Genomic DNA, 14,664 nt, shown 5'->3' with positions numbered 1-14,664 from the left:
AAACTGCTGTGGGATTTCAGATTTCAGTGCACCGGTGCAAGCCTATGAACACACTTGGGTCACATTCTGTTTTCTCCTGAGGAACAAATGGAATATTTTAGCAAGTGTATGGGATGCATACAGCTGCTTGGCTAAAGGAACATGCTAACCATCTGGTTTTCACAACAGTCAAGAATAGCCAGAGAGTGAGCACACCTGCACGCCAAAGACAAGGAGGGAGAAGTGGGACCTGTAAGGGCTCTGCTTGTAGTGGGACAACCAAAACCCTCAGTGATCTCTCCAGGGCTGATCCAGAACCTTGTGCTCTCCTGACAGCCCCGGAGTGCACACCCCTGGCTGCGTGCCTTTTCCTTGCCTGAAATGCAGGTCCTCCTTTTCTCTATCTCACAAACTTTTGCATTCTTCAAGAAAAATTAGATTAATAGGAGCACCTCTAAACTGAGGACTTCTATATCTGTCACTGTATCTTAGATGTCTACTTGAGCCTGATACCAAAATGGTCTCCCACAGGCTCAAAGTGTCTTAAACTGAACTCAGCATCTTCCCAACATCTCTGGACCCTTTTTTTTTTTTAATAGACTTTTATTTTTCAGGGCAGTTTTAAGTTCACAACAAAATTGAGCAAAAAAGTATAGAGAGTTTCCATTACCCCCTGACCCCACACAGGCACAGCCTTCCCCACTACCAACATCCTGCTGCAGAGTGGTACCTTTGCTACAATCAGTGAACCTGCATTAATGCATCTTTATAACCCAAAGTCCATCGTTGACATTAGGGTCCAGTCTTAGTGTTTTATCTCTGGTCCTTGTTACTCATTCTGTCTCCTGATGTTGGCACTGTCATCCCACCAGTCAACCGTGTGAGAAACTTAGAAGTCACTCTCAAATGCTCTTACCCCCTGACCCCTATGTTCCATGACCAAGTCACATCAGTTTTATATCCTACATTTTCTTGAATCCAGCCCCTCCTCTTGATCTCTCTTTCATTGTTCATGTTGAGTCTCCTCATCTGAACCACTAGGAAGCCTACTGACTGGTCTCTATGCCTCTCTTTTGTCCCCACAGATCCATCGCCAGCCAGAATGTCTATCTAAACCACAAATCTGGTAGTGTCACATTCCAGCTTAAAACCTTCCTTGGCTCCATGTTGTCTATAAGGCAAATTCAGAGCTTGCTGGAGTGGCATATAAAGCACTGTGGTCTCATCCCCTGGAGGGACTCTCCAGCTTTGTCCCCTCCTACCCTGTGCTCCAGCGGCACCAAATTACATAAAACATACTGTTTCTATTCTCCGTGCCTTGACCCATGCTGTCCCCTCTGCTTGGAATGCAGCAGTGTCTCCCTTAATCTGGCTACCCCTGCCTCTTCTGTAAGGCTTAATGTAGGATCTTCTCCAAGAGGAAGTCCTTCCTGGTTCCCTAGGCTGGATGAGGTGCTCCATTCTCTAACACACTGTGCATCTCTCAGTCATTGCACTTAACTCTGTTATTTTATAATGACCATTTATGAGACAGATCATAGACTGTGAGCTCTTTGAGGGCAGAGACAGTATCTTTTTTTTTTTTTTTTTTTGCGGTACACGGGCCTCTCACTGCTGTGGCCTCTCCCGTTGCGGAGCACAGGCTCCGGACGTGCAGGCTCAGCGGCCATGGCTCATGGACCCAGCCGCTCCGCGGCACGCGGGATCCTCCCGGACCAGGGCACGAACCCGCGTCCCCTGCATCGGCAAGCGGACTCCCAACCACTGCGCCACCAGGGAAGCCCCCCAGAGACAGTATCTTATTTGTATGCTTGGTGCCCAACACAGTGCTTGGCACTTGGTAAATGGTGAGTGAGTGAGTGAGGCCATAAGAAAATAGAAGACCCATGAAGTTAGTTACAGGAGATATTCTGGTATAGGGTTTTTTATTTCAGTCAAAGAGGAAAGGAAAGCTTTTGACACAAGTTGCAGGTATCAGCAGGGATAAGAAGATTGCTTGGGAAGGTTGTAATAAACTAGCTTGGAGATAAATGCTGGGATTTCACTGGGATAGTAAAGGAAATAACTTATAAATGAAAAAGTAAGGGAAATGACATCATGATTTGGCAATAGAGTGATTATTTATCATTGATGCTTATTTACGACTCAGAGAACTCCTTTAGGATTTCTTATTGCAGAAGCACCTGATAGTGGAAGAGACTGGAAGAAAAGAAAAGAATATGGGGCACAGGTAGAACACCCTGAACCGAGCAATGGCTCTGTTACCAACTCACTGCAAAATCTGTTATCAGCCACTTAACCTTTTAGGTCTTCCCTCAGTTTCCTTAGTATAAAAGGAGCAGTTTAGAATAGTGCTGTTCTACTCTTTAGGCCCAAATTTGAGAGGAGACGTTCTTTTTTGGGGGAGAGGGGACATTCTTATCTTGTGTACTACTGCAGTCCAGATTCATTCCTTCATCCGCTTCATACGCCCAAGCACTGTGGATCTGATATTTAATGTGGGCGAGGTGCTGTGCTGGGGCTGACTACTGCCACAACCAGGACTGACTCAGACCTTCCTATTGAAAGTCCACCTTTTCTCTGTTTTTTCTCTCTTTAACATGTATCATAATCTAAAATTATCATTTTTATTTAGTTGCTTGTTTTTTCTGTCTTCTTCCACTAAAATGTAAGAGCCCTGAAGGCAGGGCCTTCAATGGCCTTGTCCATGGTTGCATCGTCTGTACCCAGCACAAGCTTACATATAGGGGTGACAAATGCGTATGGATGAGTGCTGCATTGGTGCAATGCTAGGAGAAGTGCAGGACGCTAAGAGGTCTGGAATTGGGGTTTGTAGACTCAAATTAGCCATTTAAAGAGTATATTGACTATATAACACAGTCCATCCCAATGTTCAGTAGCCCTAAGGTTGCCTTCCCAAGTGCCCAGTGAGAATATTTCTCATGCCAATAAACAGAAACCCACCCTGCTAGGGTATGTGGTGCTGTGCTGATATTTAAGGGATCTAGGCGATTAACCCAGACCTATCATCCATACATAGACCCAAATCCAAGTACCGTGGGTAAAAACAATTATATCCATCCCTACAAGTGTCGGGGAGACGTCTGCAGGGTCCAGCGCACAGTATTGTCTCTTACGTAGCATATCATGGGTCCATGATATGGTCCTGGTGCTCATGCTGACTGATGCAGGCATCATGCTAGGCAGCTTAGGACTCCCCTGGTGGGTTTATCTGTAAAACTACTTTTTTTTTTTTTTTTAAATTTTTGGCTGCGCCAGGTCTTAGTTGCGGGCACGCAGGATCTTTGTTGCGGCTTGTGGGATCTTTAGTTGCAGCATGTGGGATCTTTAGTTGCGACATGTGAACTCTTAGTTGCAGCTTGCATGTGGGATCTAGTTCCCCGACCAGGGATTGAACCCGGGCCCCCTGCATTGGGAGCGTGGAATCTTACCCACTGGACCACCAGGGATGTCCCTCTGTAAAACTACATTTGAAAAACTCAATGGCCATTTCTGGAGAGTGTCATGAAATTTACTTATTGCTGGAGATTTCTTTATTTCCAAGTGGTGAGTGTTTTCTCAAAAGCCAAATTTTATCTGAAAAATCAGATTTTAAGAACCATAGAAAATTATTTTGACCATGTGTTCTATGGCTTTGTATACCAGCTCTCCAATTTTGTCAGTCTCAGAATGGCAAGGAAGCAGGGGAGAGGGCAGAAGTGACGATCAAAATCAGTCTCAAAAAAAAAAAAAAAAAAAAAAATCAGTCTCAGCTAGATCTCGAGAGTGCCTGTCACATTCAGCAAAACAGTGGTCTGTCCTCAAACACTCAGAAAAGAAATTGAATTACTTCTTAATTGAGTTCCTGTGGCGATGAAGCCTGGATGTGAATGCTTTACACTGCTGCACTGCCTTTATCATCTAAAGACATCAAAGCACTCAGCAACTCTTCATTCATTAAGTCTCTCCTGCCTCGGGAAGGTGGTTCACACCAGCACAGGAGCACTCTACCTACCCCTGAAGCTCATCCACCCAGGGCTGGGCGGGACTAGAAGCTGTTGAACTGTAAGGCAATTCTACCCAGCTTCTAAAATGAAAAAAACAAGAAGTATCTTACTTACCTAGTTAAAACTGCAGAAGTTTTATTGGACAGAATGTAATTACCAGAAGCGAATTGTGACCCAAAAACTGGTGCCGACAGTTTTGCTCATATGCGCGATGCAATGGGGATCTTCATTACAGTGATTGGTCTGCAGCCCTGAGTGTGTATCTCTCATGGAATAGGGAACTAGTCCATGTTCCCTAGGTTCCTGGCCCCAAGCAGATTAAGTTCAGTGTTACAGGGAAGAGTGCCACCTATTGAATTGTAGAAATTCATGGGCGTGTGTCAAGACCAGTGGAGAAGTTTCTCAGGCCACATTCACTCTTGGTTTGCTATGGTAACTAATATGTATGTCTGAAGGAAAACGAGCATGTTGACTACTCTTACTTAGAAAAACATCTACAAACGGCTGTGTATTTTCCCCAGCTGGGGCTGAGCGTATGCCGGTAGTTTAGCCTACTGCTACTTGAAAGAAGCATGCTGCTCAGAGACTGAGGCAGATGGTATTTTTACCACTTCAGGCAAAACACGGCACCTATGGTTTGGCTTTCTACAATTTTAATTTTTTAACACTTTCAAAAAGGCTGGCTTAAATATCTCCATCACAGAGATACAGACTTTTTCTCAATTTCCTGTTAATAATTGCTTCAGGTATGCAAATATGAATAAATATCACTTGGTCAAAACCAGACTCTCAGCCATGTGGGCCGGCCTCCTGCTCATTCTTCCCCAAGTGCCTAGGACTGGGCCTTACATGGGCTTTGACAGTCATGCTGATTTTGACACAAAGACTCTAAATGGTTTGCAGGAGCTTTCTTTGTATCCATCTCCAGTCTTGACTGTGTAGTTCATATAATTTTCCCCACGACTCAGTACAGAAAAGAGAGTTGTTTTTCATGTCTTCTTACTGAGGTTCACTCGAAGCACAGAGAATTGCTCAAGGTTAAGCCCTTGGTAAAGAAAGATTTTGCAGGTGTTGATTTATCAGGCATCCAGTTCTCAGTCAAACGTGAGAGAGGTTTTTTGAAAGGAGTGGGTTTTTGCCATGCCCCCTCTCCTGGAATTTGTTCAAGGTCCCAGAGTAGCGCATTCCCCTGCCTCTCAGGCACAGCGTCTACAGCCCCTGCCCTCCTCTTTCCTCCCTGCCCTCGGAAGGCCCTGCACATTTTGTTTTATTATAAAACGCATTTGCATAGGGTACGCATTAAAATTCCCTTCCCAGCAGCAAACTGTGCTGTCCACAGACATTTGCATTTGCATGATCACATATCATCATTTCCCTTTAAGAAGAAAAAGAGTCTTTCCTTTCCAAGGCTTGCCCTTTAGCCATTTCTTCTCATTTATTATCCATAGATTGCTTCAGCCATTTTGCTACCTATTGAATCCAAAATTCTTTTTTGAACCTTGAGTATAGTATAGGAAATTTTCTGTATTACTGTCCTTTGTTTACTAACAAAGCCAGACACTTTTTTTTTGGCAGACAATTTTTTCCTGCTTGTTCTTTCCCATAACCCTAGCTAACTGGCTCTGAGAATTTTTCACATTGGCACATTTAGAGACCAGATGTTGCTGTGTTTTCTCTTCCCTGTACCCCTTTCTTGGGCAGATGCTCCTTCTCCTACCCTGGGACTTCGCATTAGCTCCTTTGGTAAAATATTCCAAACAGCATCACTGTATGCACTAAGTCTCTCATTTCTTCTAACCTCTTGAAGCTGTCTTAACACTTAGGATTTCTGTTTTAGTGATAATTATGGAGACTATGTAGAAGCATTGACATTCCCCTCTCCCATCGTTTTTCATTAAAGACTTGTGGTCCAATTAGATGAGATGTTTATAAAACAATTTAAAGGAAAAAAATCCAAATACCATTATGGTATGGATGCAGCTATATAAAATTTTATATGCTTGATAAAGACTGAATGACAACATGTAAAAATGTAAATAAGGGTATTAAGGTAATACATCTGAGCAGGGTTTTTTCCTGAAAGGTATCAGTTTTAAAAGTGTAGACTCTGATTTGAACTGGAATTTTTCCAGATTACAACCTGAGCTACTGAGAATTGAAAAATAACTTGCCTGAACTCGTGTTTTTAGTGACATAACCAGCATTTAATTCTAGGCTCCTAAAGAATTGCTTGCTTCTATGGTGATAGAAGGAATACACCATTGGAAAATGTGGGGTTTTTAAAAAATTTTTTTGATTGAAGTATAGTTTATTTACAATGTTGTGTTAGTTTCAGGTGTACAGCACAGTGATTCAGTTATATATATTTAATTGAATATATGTATATATATTCTTTTTCAGATTCTTTTCCCTTATACGTTATTACAAAATATTGAGTATAGTTCCCTGTGCTGTACAACAGGTCCTTGTTGGTTATCTATTTTATATGTAGTTGTGTATACATGTTCATCTCAAACTCCTAATTTATCTCCACCCCTTCCCCGTTGGTAACCATAAGTCTGTTTTCGGAAATGTGATTTTTTTTACACTGTGAATTTTTGTGTGAGGGCTGAAGTTGTGGTTGAAGTGCTGGGGAACAGTTGAGGAAGACAGAAACGTCGTACACCGAGCCCGCAGTGCAGGCGCTGATCTGATGACCTACCCACAGCAGAGGGGTGGGTGCTGGAAGACACTGCCAGAACAGCCATCTGAAAGTTTTAAATCCTCCGCTCCTTGTTTCCTTAAAAATCAGATAAAACCAGTTGTTTTTCTTTTGGCAATCACATTTCAGAAAAGTGGGGTATTTTTTGTTTTGGGTTTCCTTTTTTTTCAGCAATAATGAATAGGTTTTGTTTAATCTTTTTTTCAAAACAATTAATTTACTAAAGCCAGTTTTTGCAACCACTGCTTTGATTACAAATCTCCTTCAAACTACAGTTATCAATGATGGAAAAATAATCATTGATCAATTTCTGTCTGTAATAAAGCAAAGAAGCTTTTGTACCATGTGAAACTTTTAATCAAAAATAAATTCTAGGACTTCCCTGGTGGCACAGTGGTAAAGAATCCACCTGCCAATGCAAGGGACACGGGTTCGAGCCCTGGCCTGGGAAGATCCCACATGCCGTGGAGCAACTGAGCCCGTGTGCCACAACTACTGAGCCTGTGCTCTAGAGCACACAAGCCACAACTACTGAAGCCCGCACGCCTAGAGCCCGTGCTCCACAACAAGAGAAGCCACCGCAGGAAGAAGCCCACACACCACAACGAAGAGTAGCCCCCACTCACCGCAACTAGAGAAAGCCCGTGCACAGCAACAAAGACCTAACGCAGCCAAATAAAATTAATTAATTAAAAATAAATAAAATAAAAAATAAATTCTAATTCCACATGCAATAGTCAGTATCTTGAGCCAAGAGTTGTGCCTTATTATGAGCCCTCAAGTCTTTTTGCAAAACAGTCACCCTCTGGACATTCATTCATTCATTCCCCATTATCAAGCTAGTTCTTTTCCTCCTTAAGTCTCTGAGTGTATTATTTTGCATTTGTCCCCAGTGACTACCATCTTGCCCTGATGATCTATTCCACTAATATCTTAATGTTATTTTAAAATTAGATTCTTGTTCTCTGAGGTGTTAACAATCCCACACACCTCAATGGCATCAACAGATTTAATGATCATAATCTCTAGTCCCTTGTGGACCATGAATAAAATTATTAAATGATAAAAATGTTAAGCCTCTTTGTGACATCATAAAATATTGCCACCCTCTAAGTTGTTCACCCAAGCACTATTGATACTCTTTATTTTTTATTTTATTTTATTTTTTGTCTGCTTTGGTTCTTTGTTTGCTGTGCGTGGCTTTCTCTAGTTGCGGTGAGCGGGGGCTACTCTTCGGTGCGGTGTGCAGGCTTCTCATTGTGGTGGCTTCTGTCGTTGCGGAGCACGGGCTCTAGGCACGTGGGCTTCAGTAGTTGTGGCACACGGACTCAGTAGTTGTGGCACACGGGCTTAGTTGCTCCGCGGCACGTGGGATATTCCCCGACCAGCGCTCGAACCCGTGTCCCCTGCATTGGCAGGTGTATTCTTAACCACTGTGCCACCAGGGAAGCCCTATTGATACTCTTTAAATTCAGTCCTCTAGGCAGTTATAAAGCTTCTTTATTTTTCTTCAAATCATATATTCCTAGCTTATTGGTCTTTAATCTCTAATTTTATATATAAAACATTATTTAGTTTATGACAATAGTATTTATTGGGGCAATCTCTCCCATCCTTAGATTCATCATTCTGAATTACTGGGACCTGAAAAATTACATGTCTGCATAATACCTAATATTTATCAGGAAGCTACGGCAAACTTAGATTGTTGATGAAGACCAGTTCTTAATTGTAAGCCTGGAATCGAGTCTGGTTTTGCACACCGTTATACCCTGAGGGCCTAACACAGCTCCTGCCACATACTGGGTACCCAATAAATATATGCTGAACTACCGTTGAATGAATGAATGAATAACCCAAGATGGGCCAGATGTTTGTGCCTATATTCCTTTTAATTCATAAGACATATTTGACCCCATCTTTGCTCCTCTTATTTCTCCCCAAGTATATTTTTAATCAAATGGTTACCTCCTCAATGCCATATACTCTCTGGGTTGAAACAAAGATTCAATTGGGGTAACCTTTTGACTCTTAGTCTAGAAAGCTAACTACAGATGCCCACTAGGCTGGTTCTGTGGGTAAATACTTTGCACGGTGGGGTGGCTGGATTCAATTATCGTTCTCAGTTTGTGGTATCAGGAGCCACTTATGCACAGGGAGAGCCTGTATGACTTTATGTGGAGGATTGAGCCTTCTGTCCCCATAGAGGAGCCTGCTTAGTCCACGGAACAGTTTTAAGTAGAGCTGAAGAGAATGCTGTCTCTTTCCCTGTCATAAAAAAAACAGTGGAGAGGCATGAGTTTTCTAAAAAGAGAATGAAAAGGGAGGCACCTCTGTGTTGATGTTGAATGTGGTTTTTAGTAAGTCAGAAGTCTTTGTCATTACCTTAGATTGATATTTTCAAACTCATTCACTAATCCTACAGGCTGATTTTTTACAGAATTAAGGATTTTTGTCAAGATGTCTCATCTTTCAGAAAGCTGAAATTTGTTCATTTGGTACATCTGAAGACATTCCCTCATGTTTCCTAAGCAGTGTCTGCAGGCACTACTCAGCCTCCCCAATGACACGTGAGACAGAATATTGATCCTGGATGTGCTTAACCACCTTTCTGAAATAGCAAGGAGGCCGTGCCGCCTCGATTTTCAAACAGAATTACTGAGATAACAGTAGAGATCACAGGACCTGTAGCATAGGTCGGTGATGTGTACAGTGCTCCTAACTAAAGATTACGGGTGAGTAGATCCTTTCTTTCCCCCAAGTCCTTGACTTTTCTGGATTGATGAAAGGTCTTACCTATCCACCAGATAGTAATAAAGCCAGAGATGTACCTCTGAAGATTGATTCCTGCATGGTGCAACAGTGCCCCCTATGGAAGGTCTCCCTGTTCTAGATCTAATGAAATTATGCTACCTTTTATCTTCAGTCCTGACGAGATTTGTGTGCACCTGTTAGGAAAAGTTGTAGGCCTTTTGACGTCCTGTGATCTCTGTCAGATGCATGCCATCGTACGCGTGTTTTTCACTGTGCACTCTGTTCAAGACACGCACTAAGCACTTTAATGAAGTGGTTCTATCAGATTCTGTCTCTGAATCCCTTCATTTTATGGAGAAGAGATTGAATAAGCTAACAGCGTTCACAGTTGACTATCTCACAGTCATGATTCCACCTGAGTCCGCTGACTCCACACTGTACTCTTCACTACCATACTGCTTCCCAAGGTGCTTTAGACATACCACAAAAAGAAGAGAGAATTTGTAGGCAGGCTCTGGTCTTACAAAAATCCAGAAAATGGTATGCATTACTCTGTAATCTAACATAATTCTGATCTCAAAAATAGTGATTGTCTAGTAAGTGACTGTCTTATCGTTTATTTGCTGAACCAGTACAGTGATTATCGTGATTTTTTTTAAGCTGGTAAGCATTCTTCACTCTTTCAAGAAAGTTTTATAGGTATAACCATTTAAACCAAGTTCTCGATAAAGCAACTATACTCCAATAAAAATTAATTTAAAAAAAATTTTTTTAAAGAAGATGTTGGGGGTAGGAGTTTATAATTTATTTATGTATTTTTGCTGTGTTGTGTCTTCGTTTCTGTGTGAGGGCTTTCTCTAGTTGTGACAAGCGGGGGCCACTCTTCATCGCGGTGCGCGGGCCTGTCACTATCGTGACCTCTCTTGTTGCGGAGCACAGGCTCCAGACGCGCAGGCTCAGTAATTGTGGCTCATGGGCCTATTTGCTCCGCGGCATGTGGGATCCTCCCAGACCAGGGCTCGAACCCGTGTCCCCTGCATTAGCAGGCAGATTCTCAACCACCGCGCCACCAGGGAAGTCCTAAAAAAAACTTTTTTTAATAAATAAAATTATAGGGCTTCCTTGGTGGCGCAGTGGTTAAGAATCCGCCTGCCAGCGCAGAGGACACGGGTTCAAGCCCTGGTCCGGGAAGATCCCACATGCCATGGAGCAACTAAGCTCGTGCGCCACAACTACTGAGCCTGCAGTCTAGAGCCCACGAGGCACAACTACTGAGCCCGCACACCACAACTACTGAAGCTCACGTGCCTAGAGCCTGTGCTCCGCAACAAGAGAAGCAACTGCAATGAGAAGCCTGCGCGCTGCAACGAAGCGTAGCCCCTGCTTGCTGCAACTAGAGAAAGCCTGCGCACAGCAACGAAGACCCAATGCAGCCAAAAATAAATAAATAGAATAAATAAATTTATATAAATAAATAAGTAAAAATAACACAAGTTCTCAGGACTTCCCCAGCAGTCCAGTGGTTAGGACTTCACACTTCCACTGCAGGGGGCACAGGTTCGATCCCTGGTCAGGGAACTAAGATCCTGCAGGCCATGCAGCATGACCAAAAAAAGTAAATAAAACAAGTTCTCATTACTGTTCTCTTGAGGAAAGCAAGAATCTATGTTAACAAATACCATAGCACCATAACGTCGAGCCCTCCTACATCTGGAAGAGGTGTTAATCCTGCAGATATGATTACAGTTACATGGCCGAGTAACAGCGTCACCCCATGCATTGATTCCTGCATTTGCCCCCAGTCTGATGCAATCTGCCTGGAAGGCATGGCTGAGGTATACATTGGTTTCATTGTCATTGCTCTCAGTTGACGTAGTTTTCTAGTTATATGATTTACGTTCTAGTGATAGAAATCATAAATGACTTTTGATCTCATCTTGTGTCAGGATGCATGTTAGGATGTCAAGAATCTAGGGTCACGTGGATGGTGTTGGCGGTGGTAATGGTAGTTTTAAGGTAATTGATCCCCAGGTATCAGCAGATGAAAAACCTGGACATGAGGAGGATTTAAGAAATGTATAAGATATGGACTCAAGTAAAATAATAGAAACCCAAATTCACTCTGGCATAGTTTATGTATTCCTCAAATAACCCCCAGGACTGTTTACCTACATGACATGCATGCTCTTGTCCCACAGTGTTCTTTTTAATTAAATAACCAGCATTGCATTTGTCATGAGATTGCAGAGCTTACTATTTATTGATTCACTCCTAAAAAAGCTACAGGCAAGAGTAGCTCATTGCTGCAATCTACAACCTATGATATGTTTTGCTTGTTGAATTTCTGGTACAGAGTTTGCTAAAAAGCTTCAAGGTCCCAGTTTCGCTTTTTGAATTTCAATGTATAGAATTAAGTTTTTCTTTGGAATATAGTACTAAAATTAAAAATTAGCTTTTTGAGTCAGGTTATAGATAAATCAGTGATTATTTATAAATCATTAAGTTTTCCTTCAGAAGACATGATAACCAGGAAGCAAAGCTTGCTTTTCCTATGGAATTAAGCCTCAATTTAATATAATTCCATATTACTAACTTCAGATACCCTACCTATCAAATGTTAATGAAAGTTTATAAGTTAACTTTTAAAAATTAAACTAAATTGTACATTTAGTCCATTTAATTACATTTTGAAATCAGGCACGTCTACTCATATCGTGAGCTACAAGGTTGACCTCTGTTTCTTAAGTAGCAAGCATCACTTTGCCTGAATGCTCAGCCACAGAGTCAACAATTTAGGTCAGTTTTGATGATGGTAGTAAAATGTTTTTAATGAAAATATCTCTAAACTACATATATATATAATATATAGTTATATATATTAAACTGTATATGTGTGTTTGTTTAGAGGTAGTTATACATATAATATACATATATATTCAGACATGATAATTTGTATGAAATGAGTTGTTTGGTTATGTTCAGGTTTTTGTGGATAATAGTTCACAGCACAGACTCATAAATGTACTTAGCTGAGAGGTTGAGCCTTGAAATCAGTTCTGAAATCTCACTGTCAGTAGGAGGCCACACACCGTCCAGACCGAGCCTAACAGACTCATGTGTGGAAGAGAGGGCGAGAAAAATGATACCTGTCTTTATTATGTTTTTTTCTTTTTTCCTTTTAAGGGGAATAGACTGAATTTTAAATGGTCAAGATGATTTGGAAATTCATTTTTCAAAACAAGCATGTTTCCTATTCACTAATAATCACAGTGTTTAAATATTTAAAACATCTTCATGAATCTATGTAAAATAATCTATGAATGTTTATAGTTAAAGGCAGGTACATCATTAAAAATGTTACACGTAAGGTTTGCAATGAACCCAGTGCTCACTTACTCTTCAAACCTTGCCTTTGTGTAGCATTTCATTGATGTCAGAGGAATTTCACATACATTATCTTATTTTTTCCTCATAATAATTGCCTGTGGCATAAATACTACCTCTGTGATTTTATAGGTGAGGTGGGCTTAGAGAAGTTGCTTTGCCCAAGGTCACACATGTCCAGGTCCAGAGTTTCCCTACCAAAGTTTGCTCACTGTCTCTCTATGATCATTTTTCATATTATTATGAAATAGCATAAATGGATTAATCAGTCTTAGGAGGAGAACATCTCATCATATTATAAGAAAAAAAAGGTTCCTGTGTGGCTTCATCTGGAGGATTCTGCTCCAAGGTGCTTGAAAGACCATCATGTCTGGAAATACATGGCATTTTGTTTTTCCCAGAGTCCACCTCTCTTACCTCCCATCTCCATGGGCTTCCAGAACTTGGCCAGGGAAAAGAAGAACAGTGTAACAAACGTCATGTGTGTCCTGTGCTCTCACACAGTTATACAGAATGATTTTAATTCTGCAAAACAATAAATAGAGGGCTTCCCTGGTGGCGCAGTGGTTGAGAGTCCGCCTGCCGATGCAGAGGATGTGGGTTCGTGCCCCGGTACGGGGGGATCCCGCGTGCCGCGGAGCGGCTGGGCCCGTGGGCCATGGCTGCTGAGCCTGCGCATCCGGAGCCTGTGCTCCGCAACGGGAGAGGCCTCAAAGGTGAGAGGCCCACATACCGCAAAAACAACAACAACAACAAAAAAAAAACAATAAATAGAACTTGTTAAAAGTGAATATCTTAAAGCTCAATACAAATCTATATTATAGTAATTTTGCAGGCTATTTTACAAAAGAAAAATATTCTGATATTTTAGGGAACAGTAAAAATGTTAAAGCATGGGATAAACTATGTTCATCATTTTGAACTCATTGAATAATGCTTTATTATTAGCACTGAATAATGCTTTATTCAGTGACTTAAATGTAGTATGATGAACCCTGAAATTGGTTTTTAAAAAATTGTGAAAATGACATGAGGCAGTGTCCTGTTGTTGTGTGAAACCCCAAATACCACTGCTGCAGTCAGAGTCTTTGGTTGAGATTTTTAGTTAAAAAAAATATGGTTTTATTATTAAGAATTTTTAAACTACAAATATATTAGTTTTGTTTTGTAACACAGTAGTCTTGTTCAGTGCCTTTTTGTTTAAAACAAAAAAGAAAAAATGTCCAGAAGAGTATACTTAATCAATTGAGATATTTATGGCTTTTTCTTCCCAGAAAATGTGGAAATTTTCCACCTCCAATTCCTATTGACATTTGTTCTACAACCGTATGGCATTTTTACTTGTGGTAGAAAAAAAAGTATATATTGTAATAGAGGTACATAATTAATCTAATGATGGTTTCAGTTTTTTGTCATCTCTGTAAATATGGTTTTATCCAAAGGTATTTGACTTGATTTATTCTTTTAATCTGTGATGTGTATTTTAAAAGTTTGCCCTTGTGCAAAGGACATTATTAACATAGGTATGTGTTCTCTTCTCAAAGGAAATTCTAATGTTTTCCTAGATAGATAGATAGATTGACAGATACACACATACCTCATAGGGTATATAGAACAGAAGATAGATAGATAGATAGGTAGTTAGATAGATAGATAGATGTACAATCCTCACAACAGCCCTATGAGGTAGGTACTATTATATATATCTTACAGATATATATATATATTATATAGATATAAATATATTACCACAGTGCTAGGCACATATAAGTACTATATATGGGATTGTCTTTGTTGTTATTGCGATTATTAATATTATTACTATTTTAATATTGTGAA

The 14,664-nt window shown here is 40.8% G+C and overlaps 1 protein-coding gene across 3 annotated transcripts in view; it reads left to right on the top strand.

Annotated features, from left to right (window-relative positions):
- PDSS2 (decaprenyl diphosphate synthase subunit 2) overlaps positions 1-14,664 on the top strand; it is a 267,116-nt gene that overhangs the window by 227,090 nt on the left and 25,362 nt on the right. The gene's annotated exons all lie outside the window — the stretch shown is intronic.

Source organism: Tursiops truncatus, chromosome 12 (assembly GCF_011762595.2).
Source record: "Tursiops truncatus isolate mTurTru1 chromosome 12, mTurTru1.mat.Y, whole genome shotgun sequence".
Lineage (NCBI taxonomy): Eukaryota > Metazoa > Chordata > Mammalia > Artiodactyla > Delphinidae > Tursiops > Tursiops truncatus.
The sequence above is the reverse complement of the archived record's forward strand: the minus strand, read 5'-3'. Positions and strand labels throughout refer to the sequence as shown.